The 23,981-nt window shown below is 39.3% G+C and overlaps 1 protein-coding gene across 8 annotated transcripts in view; it reads left to right on the forward strand.

The window, feature by feature from the left end:
* Positions 1–23,981, forward strand: part of ENOX2 (ecto-NOX disulfide-thiol exchanger 2) — a 282,023-nt gene that overhangs the window by 107,481 nt on the left and 150,561 nt on the right. For 4 of the 8 annotated variants that reach the window (XM_088028643.1, XM_088028644.1, XM_028122759.1 and 1 more), the window contains one exon: positions 15,644–15,787. The exons of 1 other annotated variant lie outside the window; for it this stretch is intronic. The gene's annotated coding sequence lies outside the window, so the exon portion shown is untranslated. Of the gene's footprint in view, positions 1–15,643; positions 15,788–23,981 lie in introns of those variants that run through there. 3 more of the 8 variants (XM_028122752.1, XM_028122754.1, XM_028122756.1) reach the window with 1 other exon arrangement.

The following is a 23,981-nucleotide window of genomic DNA, read 5'->3' on the forward strand; positions in this document are numbered from 1 at the left end:
TTGCTCCTCCTCCTATAATTAGAAAGATTCTTAAGGAGAGTTTTTGGGAGCAGTGTTAGAAATGCTTTGGGTTTTTTTCAGGGTGCCTTAACCATATTACTTTCAAATCTTTTATTGACTGGAATATAAGTTTTGAGTTGGTAGTACTAGGACAGCATTCTTCTAGACCTCCCTCCTCTCTGATTTTCTACCCCATTACTGAGGGTTATATCAAGTTTTTATTAATGTCTTCCAGCTACACTTTTGTTTTTGTTTTACCTTAAACTCAGAGCTTGCAGATCACATGGTTCTACTCTTTTTTAATTCATTTTATTTTTTTTATTATGTTAGTCAACCTATAGTACATCATTTGTTTTTGTTGTAGTAGTCCATGAATCATTGTTTGTGTATAACACCCAGTGCTCCATGGAATTCATGCCCTCCTTAATACCCATCACCGGGCTAGCCCATCCCCCCACCCCCCTTCTGTCTAAAACCCTCAGTTTGTTTCTCAGGTCCATAGTTTCTCATGGTTCATCTCCCCCTCTGATTCCCCCCCCCTTCATTTTTCCCTTCCTTCTCCTAATAATGTCCTCCATGCTATTCCTTATGTTCCACAAATAAGTGAAACCATATGATAATTGACTTTCTCTGCTTGACTTATTTCACTTAGCATCATCTCCTCCAGTCCCATCCATGTTGATGCAAATGTTGGATATTCATCCTTTCTGATGACTGAGTAATATTCCATTGTATATATGGACCACATCTTCTTTATCCATTCATCTGTTGAAGGGCATCTTGGCTTTTTCCACAGTTTGGCTATTGTGGATATTGCTGTTATGAACATTGGGGTGCATATGGCCCTTCTTTTCACTACATCTGTGTCTTTGTGGTAAATACCCAGTGGTGCAATTACTAGGTCATAGGGTAGCTCTATTTTTAACTTTTTGAGGAACCTCCACACTGTTTTCCAAAGTGGCTATACCAACTTGCATTCCTACCAACAGTATAAGAGGATTCCCCTTTCTTCATCATCTCTCCAACATTTGTTGTTTCTTGCCTTGTCAATTTTTGCCATTCTAACTGGTGTAAGGTGGTATCTCAGTGTGGTTTTGATTTGAATTTCCCTGATGGCTAATGATGATGAACGTTCTACTCTCATTTTTTAGATGAGGATACCTCAGTGAGGAACGACTTGCCCATTTCCCAACTGAGTTGATGGAAGATCAGACGCCTGTCTCTTTATGACCTGTTTTTCCACTATATTTAACTGCCTCCTTTGCATTTTTCACATTTTACCAGATCGTTCTTTTTGTAAAAAAAAAAAGATTTATTGATTTATTATTAGAGAGAGAGAGAATATGCATGATGGGGAGGGGAGAGAAATCCTCAAGCAGAGTCCCTGCTGAGCGTGGAGCCCGACATGGGCTTGATCCCACAACCCTGAGATCACAACCTGAACCAAAATCAAGAGTCAGGCACTTAACTGACTGTGCCACCAGGCGCCCCTTAACAGATCTTTCTTAAAATTCAATTTTATCACTGAAGAATCAGTGAGATTACAGGTGACATAGGCAAACCACACTGCAGCCTGATTTTTCTAAAAGTAGTTGTAGTTTAGACACAGTGCCTCCCAACATTCTTCATGACATTGTACATGTAGTTGAGTAAAAGGAATGATCTACTAGGGCAATGGTGACTGGCCTGTGGTCCCAAGGGTTGTAAGATTCAAAGTCAATCCCCAAGGAAATTTGGCATCTTTCTCTGGGGATAAGAAGAGAGACACAATATTTCTGAAGTATTTTAGTTAGTATCTCCTGGAGCAAGGAAAGGAACGTAATCCTGTAATTATACTTTGCCTAAAATTTTTTCAAGACTTCGGTTTCTTTTTGTTTTTGCCAGCAACCCTTCTAATCTTTCTTTCCATTTTTTCCATAGAAGCGTCATAAAAAGGATAAATTTAGGTCTAACCTATTTATACCACACAACCAATACAGTTTTCTGCATATTGTATGTAATGAGTAAATTAAATTACCTTCTACGTGTTGCCTGATTTTAACTTAGAAAAAAACACTTTGGTCAGCGTATACTAATCTGCTTCATTTAGAGCAGCGGTGTGGAGTCCTGGTTGCACATTATGATCCCCTGGCAGCTTTTAAAAACTAGATCCTAAGGCCCCACCCAGACCAATTAAATTAGATTTATAGGGGTGGGGCCCAGGTGTTGATATTTTTTAAAAGTTCCCCAGGTAACTTTAATATGTAGCCAGAAATGAGATGCACTGCCTTAAAGTCTTGATCTTTTCTGGGCACACTCCTAACAAATCTGTGAGGTTGGGGACTGGGTCAAGGCAGAATGTAGTTGGTGAAAAACAAAGGAATATGGGAGCTTCTTTTGGCACTGTTCACTTTGTGGCAAACCCGATTTGGGTCACATGTGTATCAGAGAAAACAATTGCCTCTTAGGAGCCCAAAGGGAGGACTCTTAAATAGAGTTGGTTTAATGTGCTGTGATTCTATGGTCATGCTTGGCATCTGCCCAGGAGGCTAGGCTGCTTGGTGAGGTATTCATGGCCTTAGTTCATTGCTATTCCATTTCTTCTTTCCACCATCATCCTAGGCAAGTGTGCAATTTCCAGGAAAATCTGAGCTTGTAAATATACCAAGGCTGTAAATTTACCAATCCACATCTGTCTTCAAAGAATGCCTTTCCCCAAACCTGTAGGGAAGAGGCTCAAAAAAATAACAATAACAAAAAGAACCTAATGGAAGATGGAAATGGATTCAGTTAGGAAGGAAATACAAATTGGAATGATCTTTTACATCAAAGTAACACTGTGGCTTTTAAAACCCATTCCAAGATCGCAAGAATGTCAGTTGAACTGAAAGGGTGTTTGGGTCTATTCCAGTCCTGGATTCTTCTTAAAGGCAGTTTTAGAAAGTTACTATGCTTTCACACTCTGACTTCATCTGGTACAACAGATTCCTCTATTGTGTAATCAGAATAATTGGCTGTCCACTTGCTGCCTCTGGGGTGCCTAGAACTCTTAGGTGTTAAGGATCTATGCAGTATTTAAGGCCTCTATCTCATGATGTAACAGGACTTTAACTTTCATGCAGTGCTCTTTTGTTGCAGAGAAACTCTTAAGTTGAAATGTTCATGGAATCGAATTCAGTTATAGCACTCTCTTCAACACAATCCATCACTTCACAATCTCCTAGGAACCCTGATTTGCTCTGTCAGTTGTTTGTCTCAAAGCATCTTTCTGAAATGAATTTACTTTAAAGTTAAAGATGATTAGAGTGCTTCTTCTCCAGGAGACAATTACATTGCTATATTCTGTGGCAGGATGAAAAACAACATGGCATTAATTTTTCCAAGCTTTCTTTGAGTATTGTTAAAAGGAGAAACATCAGCTTAATCCAACATACTATAATAGCTAAAAGACAACTGCTATTAAAATGCAAGATTTTCTAATAAGACCATTTTGAGGTGTTCTTTGGGAGGAGGAGAAAAGAGAGAAATATGAAGGGAGGAATGGAAGGAATTTATTAAGTCTTCTTGACCTTCAAATACACTTTGTCAGTGAATGCTGTAGACAAAATAAACCAAGTCTGAGAGCTATTATTAAAATGTTTTTCTCTCTCCTTAGCCCAATAGTATATTATCCTGCCTCTTAGACTATTCTGCTTTATATTTTTCTGGATGAATTGATATCTTTTGACAGGCTTTGTTAAGAATACATAGTAAAGGTCAAGTATAAGCCATTTGCTGGTGTTCCCTGGCAGCCTTTATGTCATGGTAAATAGAGATTGGAAGTGGTTTTAAGCATAGCTTTGTGGATATGCTTCCAATGGATTGTGTTTTTTCTCATACCGAAGCCCACAAACCTTGCATGATTTTCAAGATTGTGATTTAAGAGCTTTAAAATGGAGTCATCTCAGACTCCTTTCTTCCCCTCAATTCCCAGATCTAATTAGACGCCAAATCCAGAGGATTCTACCTCATGAATATCTCTGAAATCCCCTCATTTTTCCCCCATGCATTGACACTGTCTGAAGTAATATTACTGTCATCTCTCCCCCGTATCACTCTGGTGTTCTAACTGGTCTCTCTACCTCTGGTGACTTCTCACCTCCACTGCATCCTTCATTCTGCCATAAGCATAAGCTTTCTAAGGCACAGATCAGCTGTTGGCAACCTTCCACCCATAATACACACAAACCCACAAACATCTAGAAGGAACCCCAAGGTCCTAATAAGTGCTCTGATAAAAAGGTTCTGTGTATTCCTGTGGAGCGAGCTTTTGGGGATTAAGAAACATTTCACTGAAGAGGTGACATTTGATCAAGGTTTTGAAGAATGAATAAGAGCTCTCCAGGTGGAAAAAGGGAAAATTATAATTCAAGCAAAGGGAATGGTATGTACAGAGCACAGAAAAGAGAACCCAGAAACAAATCCATGCATATACAGTCCATTGAACATCAACAAAGGTGCAAAGAATGTGCAATGAGGAAAAGATAGTCTCTTCAGTAAATGGTGTTGAGAAAACTGATATCCACATACAGAGGAATGAATTTAGACCCTTATCTCACACATACACAAAAATCAACTTAAAATGTATTAAACATTTAAATATAAAATTTTAAACTAAAATTCCTGAAGAAAACATAGGTGAAAAGCTTTATGACATTGGTCTCGGCTGTGATTTCATGATACGACACCAAAATCATAGGCAACAAAAGTAAAAACAGGCAGGTGGTACCACATCAAACTAAAAAGCTTAGAATGGAAACAATCAACAGAGTGAAAAGGCAACCTACTAAATGGGAGAAAACATAAAGAATTAATCTTCAGAATATATGAAGAACTCCTACAACTCAATAGAAAAAAAACCTTAATAGCCCAATTTAAGAAAAAGCCTAAAGACTTGAATAGGAATTTCTACAAAGAAGATGCACAAATAGCCAACATGTATATGAAAAGATGCTTAATGTCACTACCGTAAGAGAAATGCAAATCAAAACTACAATGGATAACACCTCACACTTGTGAGGGTGGCTATTAAAAAAATAAAAAGGGTTAGCAAGGATGTGGAGTAATTGGAACCCTTGTGCACTGTTGATGGGAATGTGAAATGGTACAGCTGCTATGGAAAACATATGGAGGTTCCTCAAAAAATTAGAAATAGAACTACTGTATGATCCAGCAATCCCAATTCTGGGTATTTATCCCAAAGAATTGAAATCAAAATCTCAAAAAGATACTAGCACCAGCATTCATGGTAGCACTACCCACGATAGCCATAATGTGGAAATTGCCTAAATGTCTGACAGATGAATGGATTAAAAATAGTAGGATGTACATACAATGGAATGTTATTCAGCCATAAAAAGGAAATCCTGTAATATGTAAGAACATGGATGAACCTTGAAGACATTATGCTAAGTGAAATAAGCCAGTCACAGAAAGACAAATCTTGCATAATTCCACTTATATGAAGTATCTAAAATAGTCAAACCCATAGAATCAGAGGGCAGAATGGTGGTTATCAGTAGCCGGGGGGCAGGAGGAATGGAAAATTGCTAATCAGTGGGCATGAAGTTTGAATTACACAAGATGAATAAATTCTACAGATCTGTACAACATCATGCCTATGGTTAACAATCCAGTACTGTACACTTAAAATTGTGTTAACAGTGTAGATTTTATGTTATGTTACTACCAGTAAAATAACTTAAAAAAAAAAAGCACAGACATGAAAAGGCATAGCATATTTGAGGAATTTGAAAAGTTTGGTATGAATGAAGCAAAGGGTATTTGTGGGAAGTAGCAAGAGACAAAGCTGATGCAGTAATTTGGGCCAGATTTCCTGTGTATTTATCGGCCTTCCTTTCTTATTGTAATCTTTTTGAGGAAAGAAACTGTTTTATTGAGTCCTGAAATGCTAGGGCCTAGCATACTGCCTGGCACACAGAATTGTTTGAATGAATTAGATGAATAAGAAGAGAGACCATCTATCACTATTATTTCATAGATTCAGTCATTCCACTACATACTGAATATCTCAGACTCCCGGCTGGAGCAAAATTAAGATCCGACTTATTCTTTTATATGACAACAACAGTAAGACTTGTTTCAAACACAGATTCGATCTTTTTTTTGCCGGCTTTTTCCTTTACAGTCATGTTACCTTCTCAAGGAGTAGATTCTAGCTTTCTCCTCAGTAGTAGGTTTGACTTCAGCCCAGGGACATCTCTAAAGGAGTTTATCACTTTCTGACACCCTGATGGTCCTCAGGTGGAATTGTTATAGTGGAGGTATGGATCTATAAAAGATGTATTATCATATTACGGAAATCTGTTTTCTCCTGCATGTTTAATTTTGCAGCTAATGCAGGGTTGTTTTTCATACATTCTTGAAAAACTAGTCCAAAGGAGGATCAAATATTAGGAGTGCAGAAAGCATAACTCCAGAACATTAGTGATACAGTATAGCAAAATTAATGGGGTGGGGGGGAAAGGAGGGAGGATGAAATTTTTTGAGCATGTGAATGAAGATTTACTGTATTTATGTAGTTCTATCTTTAGGGAACGCTAAATCATAAACTCATCATTGGTTAATTAGAAGGCAATTAAAATTGTAGCACAGTGATTGGATAAATAGTTAATGAAGGCTGAATGAAATGAAAAAAGGAAATCTAGTGAAATTAGTGTGTACATTTTAGGGAAAACAAAGATACAAATTTTATTAATGCAGTGCATCAGTCTTGAAGGATACCAATATCCTAGCACTGATCGATAAAATTAACTCTGCAAAGACCAAAGAGTTCCAGCTCTCACTCTCCCCTCCAAAGCATCCTACACTGAAATGCAGATTTATCTGACTGCTACTTCAATTTTCACTCACTTAGAGCATGTGAAATTATTTTGCTGAACCTTGTTTACAGCGTATTTACTGGCGTCTTAATCTATTAGAACAAATTGGTGTACTCTGTGTGTAGTAACTGTTCCTACTGAAAGGGCTGGCTCAGCCAAGGCTCCTGACCAGATCCAGCTGACTAGCTAGTTTTCAAAACCAGCAAAGTGGTTTCTGCAGGGAGAACTGTGCTTACTTTTGATAATTACCTCAGCTTTATGAAATCAATCAGCCTGAAGGGAAGACCTCATTACAGATCTGACAAGATAGACTCCAGTTTCAATACCAGAACAACTCTCTGTCCTCAGGCTCTGAAATCTGCAATTATTTATTTTATTTAGACAGAGACACCCATAATACAGTGCCTCTGGGCACATTCTCAGGCAAGTATTAAACAGATAACCTAATGGTCAGTGTTAGGAACCTGCCCTTTTGCTGTCACTCACGTGGAAAATTGGTCAACAGGAATTGCAGCATGGCCTAGAGCCAGCTCAAAGCAGGCACTGATGAATCACCATCTTTCTAATCCCCCACCCTCAAAGATGTGGAGAGAAGGGTGGTTGCTGTAACTGTTCCCTGGGCTAAACTACAGGAAAATAAGACTTTCTCTTCTGAGTTCCTCTGAAGATTGTCAGACTTTATCCTAAGGAAAATGATAAATCACCCGTCTACCATCTGTCACTTTGAACTGTTCTATCAAATCAACATTTTTTTGAACTTTGTTTTCATCGAGGAATGTGATTTTGCTGTTTCCCAAGCCTTAAATTGTATGGGGGAAAAAGAATCCTGAAGCATTCTTCTTCTTGAAGTTAGAAATATATATTTTGCTTTCCTGCTCATGGAACTCAAGCACCTTAACAGATTTAGTTCAGACTTTCCTGAAATAATTCACCTTTACTAGGCCTGAGACATGTCAGCCCCACAGGAAAAACAGAGAACGTTCTGAGCATAGGAAAATACGGATTTGGAGAGAAATTGTCCTTCTCCATTCCCGTTCTCGTGTCACTGTTAGCAGTATTCTCATAGCAGCCAGCCAAAACTGAGCACTGATTAATGCTTTGAGAGGAGGCATTTCAGTTGTAAGGGTAAAGTGTGGTTCTTTCACGTTGGAAAGTTCAAGGTGACAAATATGGTCTCCTCTCCTAAAAACAGTACAAGCAAAGAGTCATCACTGACTATTCCCAGCATTATTTATTAATGTTTTACCTTGATGGCTGTTTTATTATCTGAAAGAAAAAGGGTTATAAAATGAATGCAGAGCTAACATCTCCTAAGCTGTAAATAGGATGTAGCCTGGGGGCCTAAAGAGCCAGCCACTCAAACTTTCCTATTCCATTTTTAAGGCAAATTCATATAAACCCTCAATTAGACTAGAAGAAGGGAGCTATACACTTATTTAGTGTCTAACATGTGCTAGACCCTAAATATACATTCTCTCACTGAATTTTCCTCACTTCCTATAGGAGGGGGCATTATTCCCATTTTACGGTGCAGAAGAAGTCTCAGATCGTGGCTTGCTTTATACCTCTTGTAAATGATACACCTAGTAACTAGCAGGTGTGGATTTGAATCCAGGTCTATTCTAGAGCAGCACTGTCCAGTAAAATTTTCTGTGATGATGGAAATACTCTGCGCTGTGCTTACTACGACAGTAGCCACTAGGTGCATATGGCTGTTGAGCACTTGAAATGTGGCTTAGTGCTGCTCAGGAACTGAACTCTTCATTTCATTTCATTTAAACTTAGATTTAAATAGCCGTATGGCTACTCTGGCTAATGGCTACCGTGGTGGACAGTACATCTCTAGGAATTGCCTTTTCTTGGCTGTAGTTTGTAAAGCAGGAATCTGTAACCTGATGTCCATAGAACTATTAAGAAAAGATCCATATATGGAGTTTCTTTTATAGTGTTTTCTGATATGAGAGTCTTAGTGGAAGAACAGTTTTGCCTTTGGAAATGGAGAATGAAGTTATGCAGAATCAAGGTTAGGGGTAGAGTGTATGATCACCTACCACCACTCCCCAAAGAGTCTTCAGGGATCTTAGGATAGAGGGGATACCAAGAATGCTGAAGGAACCCAAAAACCATACTTCCTTCTTCCCTTCATGATAGTCCCAGCAGCAGGTTGGTTGGCATCTGGGGTGGGAAACACGACTATTGTACCCAAGCTGGAGCTGAATTCAGTTCAATACGCATTTCTGGAGTGCTTATAACATTGTACAAGGCATCATGCCAGGAATCGTGGGGGAGGAGATTTTAACAATGACTGGGATGTAAAGTGTGTGCTAAAGGAGTTTACAAGTGGCAGTGGGTAAGGCAGGAGAGAAGGGAGGATAAGACAAATACTCAAGGCATGCTCTAAAAGGCATATGTAAAATGCAGATGAAGATCTGAGGAGAACCAGAAGTTTTAGAATTAAAAAAAAAAAAAGCCCAAGTTCCTTGCTATATTGTTTATTAGCTGTATGACGTTGGGAAATTTACTTAAACTCTGTAAGTTTGCCTTTCTTTGTTGTAAAATGGGAATAATAACTAGAAAATAAAATTAAAAGATAATGTTTGTAAAGCAGAACACATTCTTAACAGCCAATGAATGGTTGATCCCCTGGTAGCCCGGCTCCATTGCTGTGTATTTAATGGGTTGGGTGAAAGTGGATAAGGAAAGGAATGATGAAGGAAATAGCATCTGAGATAAACCCTTAGAGAAGGATAGTGTTTTGAAGGTTGGAAATCAAGAAGTAGGTGGTGGAGCATTGTGAGCCAAAGGTGTGGAGATAGGAAAGTACTGGAATGATTCATTGAACACCAGGTAGTCCCATTTTGCTAGAGTGTCAGTCTTTTCTACTCAAAGCGTGATTCCCCACACCAGCAGGATCAGCATCATCTGGAACTTGTTAGTAAAGCAGACCACAACCCAGACTTATAAAATCAGAATCTGCATTTTAACAAGCTCCCCTGAGAACATGTGTGCACATTAAAGTTTGAAAAGTGTTGGGGTAGAGGACAAACCGGGGCTTGGTAAGGAACAGTGCTCAGAATGAGTAGGGCCTTATTTTGAAGGACTTGAATGCATGACCAAGTAGTTTGGGGAGTCCCTAAAAGTTGCTAAATGATCACGGTCAATAAAAATCTGCCTGTCACCTGTATCACAGCTTGAAAGAGTGACATAAATGTACATTTTTCCCTGAAAGTTTTTATGTTCACCACCATTCAAGCAAGTCCCTTAGTAGAAAAGGATTTGGGCCCTTTTCTTTCTCATCACTTTCCCTGTTCTCTTTGCTCCCCTATTAATCTTTTAGGATGACTCTTGTTTCAACTAAACCAGTTGCACAGAATATTGAACTCATGAAATTGACAAAGTAGGTTTCGTTTGTTTGACATCAGCTAAGACCTGGAACTGAGAAATGTTCATTGGTTTTGGCTGCTAACCCCTGTGGTTGGAGAGTGATAATTGCAGCCCAAATCTGTGAGACATTGCAAATATTCCCTCAGAAGTAGCAAGTGGAGTAGCTAGGTAGTGAGAGCTGAAAATAGGGAGTCAGATATTTTCAGGCCTACGCTGAGGAAGGAGGAGAGGCTCCCAGGGATGGGATAAATCCTACAAAAGCACCTGCCAGCACATTAAGGTCCTGACCATTATCCCAATAACCCTGTGTTTCTCCAAAACTTTTGAATTAAAAACTAATTTGGAGACCCTCTACTTCCCCTTATTACCATGGAGTCCCATATCTGATTTCAAACTGAAGTTACTTGGAAAATAGGACTCAGGTTACAGAAATTTGTTTTATATATAAATTAACTATAGTGTTACTTTTGCCAAAAATGGATACTCTATTTTTTTTTTTCAATCTAAGTGTCTGTCTGGAGATTGCTGCCTTGAATTGAATTTACCAGATTTCTCAGGACCTAACCATTTTCTTTGAAAGGGAACTAATCCAGAGTATAATTGTGTTTTCTTTTTGCTAAGATTGTACCACCTTCAGTCCATGGGCCACAGCTGCAAATAAGAAGTGGCAGGGACCACAGGGTCATATTTCCCTACCATAACCTGGAGCAATCATTAAAAGTGTTAGATTGCATCATGAAGGCTAGTCCTAATTTGACCTGATAGTGGAAAGCTCTGTAAAGTCAATTGTGACAGTAACTATAACAGCAGCTGGGCACAAAGAGATCATTGATCTTCTTTCACAAGAGTCATGAAAATTCTTTAGTGCTCTCCTCAAAACCCAGGAATCATTTGCATCTGTATGGCAGACATCATTGCATGTGAACTAAGAACCACACTTCATTCTGAGATGTTTAATTTGCTGGTTCCATTGGATGAGAAATGTCATTCTCCAAGGACCCCCACCCCGACACTTCCCTAATATGCATAGTCTCCAAAGTGGCCTCATTTGTGTTATGAAGTCAGATAATCTGTATTTTGACTTGACATGAAATAACAGCTGGTCAGCTCTCTAAACCAGTCAGCCTGGTTTTAGATGGGATTACATTACCACATGGACTTGATTGTGATCATAAGCTACAGTAGTAGCAAAAACCTATAACACCAGTGTTTATTATCCATTTTCCTTTGTTTTTATCAATTTGTGCTTCCCTTTAGAAAAACTGTATGTGTTGTGGGATTAGGCAATGAGGGGACAAGATGTGAGGAGAAATGAATGAGCAAAGTTCAAAGTTTTATTAAATTTATCCTTAGGGATAAAAGGGCAAGGACTGTGAGAACTATATAAGACTTTAGAAAATTTCTTTTTTTAAAAAGATTTATTTATTTATATTAGAGAGAGTGAGAATGTGGGGGTGAGAGGCAGAGGGAGAGGGAGGGAGAGAGGGAGAGAGAGAGAGAGAGAGAGAGAGAGAGAGAGAGAATTCAAGCAGACTCCCCGCTGAGCACAGAGCCTGACGCAGGCTCCATCTCAGGACCCTGAGATCATGACCTGAGCCATGATCAGGAATCATGAATCAAAATCAAGAATCGGATGCTCAAATGACTGAGCCACCCAGGTGCCCCAGACTTTGGAAAATTTCTAACATTGCTCTGTTAACTATTCGTTACTCCCTCATTTGTTTTTCTTGCTGTAATTATCAGTAGAACCTTTAAAAAGTTAGACATGCTATGCTCTCATTTTAGGGACAATAAGCAAGTTAATAGTTGAATAAAATGCATCATCCTTCACAGGCAGTTTGGGGTAAATGAAAGGAACCCTCAAAATAGAGGAGGCGGTAGTTTTGAAAAAGGTAAGCAAAGCAAGGTGAATCTCCGGGAGCACAGCAAGGAATGGTCCCCAGGCGAAGTCCCCCCCACCCCCCGGGGTTTAGGCCTGTCAGGAATCCTATAGGTAAGATTACTGCATAAAAGAATGAACTAAATAACCTCAAAAGTTTCTTCCTCATCTAATATTTTCCTAATGTCTTCTTAATCTAATGGTTTCATCATGCCTAGTAGAAAAACAGGAGAAATAGCTTCCATAAGAGATTTAAAGATAAATTCTGTAGTTTCAGTGACAATTACAATATGGTCATTGCTAATATTTTACATTTAAGTCATAATTTCTGCAGTAAGAATTCTTTAAAGTGGTAGTTTTCTTTTTAGAATTTAAATCATTTTAATGGTGCTATTTTATTTACAGTAGCACTCAGCTTGGATCACATACACATGACACAGAAAAGCTTCTAAGTACCTATTGATTTACTGACTTATTGGTTTATTTAGTGTTGTCTTAGGGGAGAAATAAAACAATAAATGAAAGTGGCTAGAAAGCACTGGTGTCAAAGGATTTTGCTATCTCTACAGCCCTTGTTCTTAAACTACAAATCTTTGGAGACTGGAGACTTGGGTCCCAGATAATACAAAATGTGGATTCATATTCAATGAATCAACTTACTGAATGACAGGTCTTTCTGATCTTGATATGAGAGACTTTTCTATAAGAAACAAGACCTGAGGGGCACCTGGGTGGCTCAGTCGTTAAGCGTCTGCCTTCGGTTCGGGTCATGATCCCAGGATCCTGGGATTGAGCCCCACATCGGGCTCCCTGCTCCGCGGGAAGCCTGCTTCTCCCTCTCCCACTCCCCCTGCTTGTGTTCCCTCTCTCGCTGTATCTCTCTCTGTCAAATAAATAAATAAAATTAAAAAAAAAAAAAGGCCTGAGATGGTGCGCTAAATTATCAGGATTTTCACATATCTGGATCATATCTGAGGTGGATACACAGAAAATACTTGAAATCTCAGTTTTATTTAGTGTCAAACAAAAATCTATATGCTAGTATGAGGAACAAAATACCTAAATCCCTAAAGTTATCATCTGGGACTAAATAAAAGGCAAAACAATTATAGTCAAATATCTATGACTGAATACTTTTAATTAGCAGATTCTTTTCCTGAACTCCAGCTTTTCAAACAGCAATGAAAACATTCAATGAGGGAAGTAGGGTCTATCCTTGGATCAGAGCAATTTCAGACCAGACCACTCTCCTCACATTGTACATCGACAATTCTAGAAGTTGAAATGGAATGGAAATAGAAATTCAAAATTATGGTAGTGGCAGTTAATATTTATTGAGTATCTGCTTATATGCCAGATGTAATGCAGAATGTTCCACATACATAATTTCATTTTAATCCTTTTAACAGTCCCATGAGTTAGGCACTGTTATTAACTTCCCTTTATAGATTATGGCTCTGAAGTCCTGTAAGATCTTCGGTCATCTACTTGATAAGGCAGGGAAATGGACTAATATATTCTGTAAAATTATCAAATGCAAAACAAAATAAGAAAAAATTTTCTGATTATCTATCATTAATCAGAACCTCCTAATCCTTAAGCATTCCTTTTGATCAAGCTTTCACCATCCTGCAGTATAGTACTCAAATGATGGAGATGCGGGTGCCTGGGTGGCTCAGTTGGTTAAGCGACTGCCTTTGGCTCAGGTCATGATCCTGGAGTCCTGGGATCGAGTCCCGCATCGGGCTCCCTGCTCAGCAGAGAGTCTGCTTCTCCCTCTGACCCTCCCCCCTCTCATGTGCTCTCTCTCTCTCTCTCTCTCTCTAATTCTCTCTCTCAAATAAATATAATCTTTAAGAAATGATGGAGATGCATTTGAAATCTAATTATTTTAAGTAATGTTGATATAATCAGCACCAGAACTTTTAAGTTGTGGCATTAATTCTTGATTATCAGCTGTCACGTCTTTACTCTAACTACATAGGTTAAAAGAATGAGTCACCTACCCCCTCCCTATTGAGTATTAATTAATTCATCCAACACTCACTATGTACCAGGCATGGTGATAGGCACCAGGGATACAGTTGGGGGTGGGGAGAGAGGGTAGAGTGTTGGGGTGGAGATCCTCCTAAGAAGAGTTTACAACCTTACAGAGAAAAGTTTTTTTTTTAATTCACTTAGAATAGTAGAATAATAATAACTTTAAATATATATATTTTATCTTTTTTATCTTTCCAACAACCCGGTACAAATGTTATCAGTCCCCTTTTACACATTATGAAACTAAGACTAAGGGAGATTACACAAATTGCCAGCTAGTAAAAGACACAGCCAGGATTTTAACCCTAATCTGTCAGGCTCCAAAATACAGACTGTTTCCATGATACCATTCCATCTTCCATGGAACTTGTTTTGTTCAGTATAATACTGCAGAAAGAAATACCGAGAAAAGTTTTGCAATAGAACACTACTCACATTTGACTCAGGGACCACTCAGGTACAAGAAACATCTTCATTTGTAAATTGTATTAAAATCTCGTCCTTGTAAATCGTCTTGGTCATTATTGGAATGTTTTTTAATACATAGCAATTGATGTTTGTTTCTTTAGTTCTAAACATAGTAGGGATTTAATAGAACATAGATATGATGCAGTGAACAGTTGACTTAAGATACAGAAGTGAGTTTTCATTCTTTCACTTACTCAGATGATGTAAGGAAGAATGTTTGACAAGTCCCAGAAGACATTTAATGGAGGTGTTCTGAGTAAAGTCTGATTGCTGAAGAAATGGTATTTGTTACGTGGGCTGAAAACATTAGCATAGGTATACTTTTAACTAAAAACAATAATGTAAAGACATTTTGTTAGAACCTTAGCATTCATTTTACTGAAACTTGATTGACTTTTAGCTGACTAGACTCCAAGCTTTTGTTGACCTTTACAACACTGTCTCAAGAATTAGGGGCACCTGGGTGGCTCAGTTAGTTAAGCGTCTGCCTTCGGCTCGGGTCATGATCTCAGGGTCCTGGGATCAAGCCCCACATCTCTACATCAGGCTCTCTGCTCAGTGGGGAGTCTGCTTCTCCCTCTCATTCTCCCTCTGTGCTCTTGCTCTCTCTCAAATAAATAAATAAAATCTTTAAAAAAAGGGAGATAACCTGAGGAATACATGACCAAGCTTTTTCAAAGAGTGGGTTCAACCATAGCCACACTTAATGAGGGTCCTATCTCTTTAAGGAATGAGGCAGAAGATAATTGATAGCTTGTGGCCAAAAATGTTGATTTCCCAGAAATGTCAGGGATCCTCTCAAAGATGAGCCACAGTCTTACAAGACCCTACATTTTAATTCTGTACTCTTTAGCAAAATCTGGAAAAATTACACAGGACAATTGGCTTTAAGGAACTCACCTGTTATCCCTAGGTTCTTAAAAATTTAGAGAGTTTTCCTCTAGTGGCTCCTATCTAGAGACATCCCAGTCCTTAATGGAGTCTGGATTTTGGCTTTCTTTTTCTTCTTTAGGATTGAACCAGCTGCCCTTTGACCCTGCCAACAACAACGAACCCCTGCAGTTTGGTAGTGCCAGTGGCCCTCTGGTCACAGAAGGCCTCATTGAGAATGGAGGGGAGTCAAGCAAGAAAAGAAAGAGAACAAATGCTCCTTCAGGTAAGCTAGGCAATAATGCACCGTCTTGAGCCAGTGCTGTGGAGTCACCATTTTCCCAGAGCCTAGTGTGTGACTGGCACTGTGCAGGCATTTGTAGGAACTACAGAAATGGGAGTGTCCCCTGCCCTCAAGGAACTCATGGTGGGATAAAGGGGGGAGAGGGAAAACACAGACGTGAATAACTCTAATAATGAGACAGAGTATCACTGGTACTGTGGTAAGTGTGGAAAGGGGGGGAAAAACCAATGGGAGCACAAACGGGGAAGAGTGTAATTCAGCCTTGGGCATCGTGGAACACTTCACAGCAGAAGTAACATTTGTAGAGGCCCCGGGTGGCTCAGGCCGTTAAGTGTCCAACTCTTGATTTCAGCTCAGGTCATGATCTCGGGGTCATGAGATTGAGCCTTAAGGCGAGCTTTGAGATCAAGTCCGGCATCAGGCTCTGTGCTGGGTGTGGAGCCTGCTTGAGATTCTCTCCCTCCTTCTCCCCATCCCTTCTCTCTCTCCCTCTCTCCTTCCCCCCACCTCTCTAAAAAAAAAAAAAAAGTGACATTTGTAGCTGACCCTTGAATGGGTCAGGGTTGAGGCTTGAGACAAAAAAAGATGAATAAAGAGCATTGATTTAAGTTAGAGCATTGCATGAATGAATGATTTCACTGTATGTTTTTCTTTGTACATGTGATGTGCTACCCTTACTTTTACTTGTAATGCAGATAACCACATATATCTGCAGTCCGCAACCCCACCTTGTTTCCCGCAGCATGCACTCTGCCACATGCATTTTATGCCCTCATAGCTCTCTTTGAACAGGTGATGAGCACATTTTCCTAAATCATTTATAACAGCCAACTGAGTTTTTATCCTCCCCTGCAATCCCCCTTTATCTTCATGTTCCATTAGCCTGTTCTCAGGTTAAATTTCTCCAAAACGAGTGGGGAAGCTTTAGGAGAACCAAATCTTAACTGATCATTTGGCATTTTAAAATATATCTCTTTGTTGCTTGGCTATTCATTTGAAAACAGTATCCATAGTATGTAGAGACTGACCTGAGATTTGGGGATGGACCTAATAGACACGTTCATGATGTTTTTGTTTTGTTCTGTTTTTGTTTTTACTATTACTTTTATATTCACCTTATAACATGGAGCATGTTTACAAACATATAACATTATACCTGATTCTTAGATTATAGGTCTTTCTGCTTCTAAATCAAGGTATTTGTCAAATACAGGTTCGGAAAACAAAAACAGAATAAGACACAGCTATCTGGAGCCCTTAAGAAAAGAGTGATTTTTAGAGAGCTCTATTTTCTGGAACATTGGAAAGGCATAGTTTATAGCTAAAGAACTGTTGTGAGTTCTAATCCCAGCTCTGTTTCTGTCTGTGGCCTGCAGGTGGTTCCTTAACCTCTCTGAGTTTCACTTTCTTCAGCTGTAAAGTAGAAATGATACTAAAACCCACTTCTTAGGATTTAAATGCAATTATATAGGTAAAGTGCTTAGCGTGATATCTGCACACAGTAGTTATTTAATGTTGCTATTGTTATAATTATATAATATTATGAACTTTATCTTTTTAAGCATCAACACATTTCACATTTTTAGGTTAACCATTATGGATACAAATTGTGTGTGTGTTTGAACGTATCTGCCTTTTTAAGGCATGTATTCAACTCTGCTTGATCATTTAGAGGCAGAATTCCAGATTTTAGTTATTGTACTGCACCATAATACTGTATTATAGTTTTCAGGGTTTGCTAAGGAATATAGGCCTTTTATCTCTACTCTAAAATGTCCTAGACTCTGGTAGCTTTTAAGTTATTACAGCCATATTTTATATATATCCTGTCTCCTTTCTACAGTCTGCAGTCAGTTCTGGTTTCTCAGTGTCCCTTCATGCAGCAGCCCTTTTTCTCCTTCTAATCAGTTATAAACTTTAAAAAAACAAAAAAACCCAGCCAGCTCCAAGTTGGTATGTCAGATTAGTACGTTAAGTAAGAGTTAAATCAGCTGTAAGAGAACCTGCTATGGAGAGAGTTATAGGATTTAGGGCATCAACTTTAAGACATCTATTTTGGCTGCTCTGAGGCCTTTTTTGATCACTTACTAGTTTTTCCACTGTATTCATGATAAGTGATGTGCGAGTTTAGAGTAATACCTCCTGAACTGTAGTTAACTCATGAGGGTGGAGAAAGGGGGTATGGATTCATCTGAATTGTGAACTAACTTTAAAGAATTGCAGTTTTATTTCTAATGAGCATATTCAGTGAGAGCAAAGTGTTGCAGATATAGGATTTTAGCAGCAGATTATGCTAATCTATAATTAGCAGAATCAATTTGCATTCAAATAATGAATATGCTGAAGTTCTTAAAAAAGACTATTTTCTTTAAATAGGTGAAATAGGCCCTGGCAGGCTAAATTAGCTCCCTTGCAATCTTTTTTCACACTATGTGCCTAGTGAACCCTTTCTTTGTAAGTAGTACCCTTTCTTTGTAACTCCAGCCGAGGTGAAATTACCACAAATTCCAAAAAAGTGAAGTCCAAATTAATGAGGTTTTACTACATAGGGAGTCTCTTATAATTGTTCAGCTGGCAATCTTATGGTATTATAAATGGGCAGATTGCTTTATAATCATTTTTCTTCCTATGCAGTGCTAGACAAAAGGAAGAGAGAAGATATTTTGTGAGTAGGAACTTCCTTCTTCCTTTATCACCATCCCCTGCATCTTGGCAAGTAGGAAAGCTAGGGTTGGAAGTCCTTAGAAGAGTTACCAGCCATTTTAGTTCTAAGCTGAACTACCCATCCAGCCATTATATCACTGAACCCTGTGACCCCTTTGAATCAAAGCCATCTTTCTCTCTCTCTTGTCACTGCAAATGAGGAGGGGTCTTTGTAGTTCTAGTTCCTCACCACACCTTCTGTTTTCCTTCCTTTCCCATCCATCCCTCCTAGCTCATCTTTCTCTACAATCTGCCTCTCTCCTTTTATACAAAAATTGATTTCTTAAAGGTCACCAGTGACCTCCAGATTGTCAAAGTTGGTGGTCTTTTGGCTGCTCTCAACCACCTTGACCTGTTTGGTTCATTTGATGCTGTAAACAACATCCCCTACCTTGAATTCTCTCTACTTCAGCTTTCCTTGGCAATACACTTTATTGTGTATAAAGAAGGAAATTCCTCCTCCTCTGCTGTCTCCTGCAAGGACTCTTTCTTCTTTTTCTCCCTACCTCCATTTTCAGTGAGTATACTATTATCCACATTTGTAGGTGAAGAAATAAAGAAATAAACTAACAAACTAACCTGAGGGTGAACATCTAGCAAGTGGTCTAGCCAGGCCTGCAACTCCACAGCTTATCTCTAATTACTGTGCCACACTTACAAGGCCTGTAGATATTAGGAATCTAGACCCGTTACTAAAATGTATGTTAAACATTGGTCTCACACTAGGGAAATTTGTATTTGTGTGAGAATAAGGTGAGCAAAGCTTGGATTTGATCATTTCTAGGATCCCTTCAAACCCTGAGATCCCATGGTCCCTTCTTTTCAGCTTTTCGTTTCCCCGGCTACTGCCCAAAACAAGTCTTCTGGTTCAGGCAGGGTGATCTACCAAACAAGCATTGTGCCCTCCTACTTAGTATCCTGCTCATGCCATTTTTTTTTTTTTTTATCTAGCATGATCTTTGTCTTCTTTAACCTATCAAAGTCCTCTCCAACTGAAAGCACCTAGTACAAGTCCAGCCTTCTCCAGGAAGCCTTCCAGATCATCCATTAGAAGTGTTCATTTGTACCCCTGAAGCCCCTTGGTCATTATGTTCATATGACTCATTTGACATTGATTGTAGATTACCTTGCAGTTATCTTCTCATAGGAACATGTCTTAGCCTTTTAACTCAGTCATTAGCCCCTTATTGGAAGGGCCTCTGACTCATATGACTTTTAGCAGAGATACAGTGTCTTGCACAGAATAGATGCTCAACTACTGGGTATTTACCCCAAAGATACAAATGTAGGGATCCGAAGGGGTATGTGCACCCCAGTGTTTATAGCAGCAATGTCCACAATAGCAAACTGTGGAAAGAGCCAAGATGTCCATCGACAGATGAATGGATAAAGAAGCTTGGTATATATACACAATGGAATATTATGCAGCCATCAAAAGGAATGAGATCTTGCCATTTGCAATGACGTGGATGGAACTGGAGGGTGTTATGCTGAGTGAAATAAGTCAATCAGAGAAAGACATGTATCATATGACCTCGCTGATATGAGGAATTTTTAACCTCAGGAAACAAACTGAGGGTTGCTGGAGTGGTGGGGGGTGGGAGGGATGGGGTGGCTGGGTGATAGACATTGGGGAGGGTATGTGCTATGGTGAGTGCTGTGAATTGTGCAAGACTGTTGAATCACCGATCTGTACTTCTGAAACAAATAATGCAATATATGTTAAGAAAAAAAAAGAAGAAGATAGCAGGAGGGGAAGAATGAAGGGGAGTAAGTCGGAGGCGGAGACAAACCATGAGAGATGATGGACTCTGAAAAACAAACTGAGGGTTCTAGAGGGGAGGGGGGTGGGGGGATGGGTTAGCCTGGTGATGGGTATTAAAGAGGGCACGTTCTGCGTGGAGCACTGGGTGTTATGCACAAACAATGAATCATGGAACACTACATCCAAAACTAATGATGTAATGTATGGTGATTAACATAACAATAAAAATTAAAAAAAAGAATAGATGCTCAAGAGATATTTGTTAAGGGGTGCCTGGGTGGCTCAGTCAGTTGGGCGTCTGCCTTTGGCTCAGGTCATGATCCCAGGGTCCTAGGATCAAGCCCTACTTCGGGCTCCCTGCTCAGCATGAGTCTACTTTTCCCTCCCTCGACTTGTGTGTGCTTGTTCGCTCGCTCTCTTGCTCACTCTCTTAAATAAATAAAATCTTAAAAAAAGAAATATTTGTTGATTGATCATGTATCTCATTGAATAATTGCTTTCAGTTGGCCTTAATATTCACTATTATTCTCTTGTCATTGCCAGAGTGGAGCTGTGTATAAAACTGGGCATTTGGTATCTAATGTTGATTAGTTGATTTCCTCACTTGACCCTAAAGGTCAAACTCCACACATTTGTAAGATTATATCCTTAGATAAGCCACACATCAAATCTGGGTGCTTGTGAAAAGAATACTTGCCCCTAATGGAATCTTTGCCTTTTTACTAGGTGAAATTTCATGAGTGCCCAAGGGAAACTCATAGGTGGAGTTTGGGTGTCCTGTCCCAACTCCTCTGTGAAGTAGATCAGTAATCTGGATTAGATAATACTGCAGTATTTGACCACAAACTCCTCCTTTATAGATCTGGCTGCTTTACATCCTTTATCTTTTTTATCAATTTTTTTTTGAGGGGGTAGGGGGCAGAAGGAGAGGGAAAGAGAGAATCTTAAGCAGGCTCTGCACCCAGTACAGAGCAGGACATGGGGCTCAATCTCAAGTCAAGAGACAGATGCTTAACCAACTGAGCCACCCAGACACCCCTGCAGCTTTTATCTTAAGGTGAGCTTGGCATTCTTTAGTGTGTTTGCTCTCAAATTTCACCTTTTCCCTATAGAAGTGTTTTCTCGGTGATGATACAGTAGCACAAATGGTCTAAGATTGTAGTGAATCCACTTATTCAGATGATACTCTATGGCTAAAGAGTAGACCACTATTAAACCCTCATCAGATCATAATGCCAAGTTCCTGTCCAGAAGATGCCAGCTGCCTTCTGGTTTGAGATCCACCTGAACTTGTAGAAGCAGAGATACCAGTCTTCTTCCCAAATACTTCCACTAAAGTGAATCCATGAGTCAATATGGCCATCGGAATGATGACTAAAATCGAATGCATTGTTTTAAGCAACATCATGACACATTAGTATTCAAAGGAAGTGTCAGTTCTCTGGAAGAGTGGGCAACTAACCTGGGAATAATTATGATACCAGAGTGATGATCCAGATGTGGACATTGTCGTGTTTCCATGGTCTTCTCTCATAGGCCTGTTTTGAAAGATAAGTTTGCATTTAAATACATGATGCCCTGTACTGAGCAGTATTCCTGAAGTTCACGTGAATAATGAATAGCTCAGTATAAAAACAGAGATCTTCAGCCATTTTCCATTTGTAATAATGACTGAATCCCAAGAGTTCAGGATCTCCAGGAAGACTCTTCTATTCAATAATAATTTACATTGCTATGGTGATTCTTTCTTTCCTTAATATATTTTTTAAGTTTTATTTTTTTATTATTTTTTTTTTAGAAAGGGGGATGGGGAGAGAGAGAGAGAAAGTGAGAGGCAGAGGGAGAATCCCAAGCAGGCTCCATGCCCTAGCACAGAGCCTGACGTGGGGCTCAATCCGATTATCCAGAGATCATGACCTAAGCTGAAATCAAGTTGGACGCTTAACTGACTGAGCCACCCAGGTGCCCCCCCTTAATATATTCTCATATTTGTTTCATTTTAGAGATTAAGTGCTAATAACCAGAGAGGGGAAATGACTTTGACTAAGGTGGACTAGCATCTTCAGGAACATTATGATACAATAGGGACCTCCAGATAATATCTAAATTCGATCAAGGAGCTCCAGATAGTATCTAAACTTGATCAGAGACCCCTAACTCAGTTTGCAAGGTTTCCTTTAGAATTTCTGGAAGTCAAGATGAGACTTGACAATATGAAAGACAGTGAAGAGTTCTAGCTCTGCCAAGGCAAGATTAGTAAGAGGAAGTGGGCCTGCATAGCAACAGGGAGAGGTTGGTCAGACATAAGGAAGAACTATATTGGAATGAATTATTAGGGGAAGTTGCTTAAGCCCATTTGAAAGAGAAATATAAAATGAGATGAGCACTCATCTCTTTGGGAGTACTTTTGTTTCCTTTCTTACCTAGAAGAGGGCAATGAACCAGGAAACTTTTCTATGACACTTACAGCCTTTTGATTTACCTCGGACTCACAGGGCTGAGGCTTTTATTTCACATGTACTTTGAAGTCCATAAATGAAAGCATTGATTGTTTTTAAAGAGAGAAAATGCCACCGTTTTATATCTTGATGTTTGGTATTTCTAGCATGTCAGCTGAATTATTATATTGCCAAAGGCAAGAAGAGCCTATTGTTCCTTCAAATGGAATTAAAATAAGAAAAAGACTAGACTAATAGCCCTACTCAGTATCTTTAGTCCTTTGGACATTTTTATCTGATTACAGATTCAAGAAATAAAGCCATATCTTGATAACTAGAGGATCAAAAAAGTACGCTGACTTCTGTCTTTCTCAGGTTGATAGAAACTCAGTGTGAAATTTTTATCTTCATGGACTGTCAGGGGAAGGGGATATTGAAGGTGGCACAAAAGAGGCAGGATAGGGACACCTGGGTGGCTCAGTTGGTTAAGCGTCTGCCTTCAGCTCAGGCCATGATCCCAGGGTCCTGGGATCAAGTTCCGCATCAGGGTCCTTGTTCTGCAGGGAGCCTGCTTCTCCCTCTACCCCTCCCCCTGCTCTTACACACTCTCTCTCAGACACACATACAAATAAATAAAATCTTAAAAAAAAAAAGGCAGGATAGAAAAATGCAAATGTATCTCTCTTAAGTTGACCCAACCATGGGAATAGCCTTGGAACGATTTTGTGACTTTATTGTATCTAAGCTTTTAGTACTTCTCTCAGCAGACATGAAGTGTGAGTTAACCTCATGTTTTGATAATATAAAGGCTAGTGGTAGATGTTGAATCATAGTATTTTAGAGTTGGAGGCAACCTTGTCTAACTCCATCATTTTTAGAAATAAAGAAACAGACCCAGAGAAGGGGCTTTTCGAAAGTCACATGGTTAATTAGTGGTAGAACCAGAACCAATTACTACCAGACCCATATAATCATTTCAAGTTGGTTAGGACTGTGGCATGCAGTTGATTAATTTGTACTGCAGAAAGTATGTCTATAACCTAGAGGAGCTGGCTTCCCCCATGCTAATAGTATTACATGATTTTTAGCAAGCTAACCCAATGGTATATGACATCCCATATCTGTTCTGCCTACCACACAGGGGAGAGCCCTTTGATCTCAAGCTACAAAAGGAGTTTGAGACTGGAAAACACCTATGAGGAAATTGCTTCTGTAGAGCTGAACTTCAGCAGCTTAGAAAATCATAGAATAAACTCTGCAACTCCTGCTT

This window comes from Eumetopias jubatus, unplaced genomic scaffold (genome assembly GCF_037043125.1).
Source record: "Eumetopias jubatus isolate StellerSeaLion01/CBP00866 unplaced genomic scaffold, mEumJub1_p1.0 scaffold_11, whole genome shotgun sequence".
Classification (NCBI taxonomy): Eukaryota; Metazoa; Chordata; class Mammalia; order Carnivora; family Otariidae; genus Eumetopias; species Eumetopias jubatus.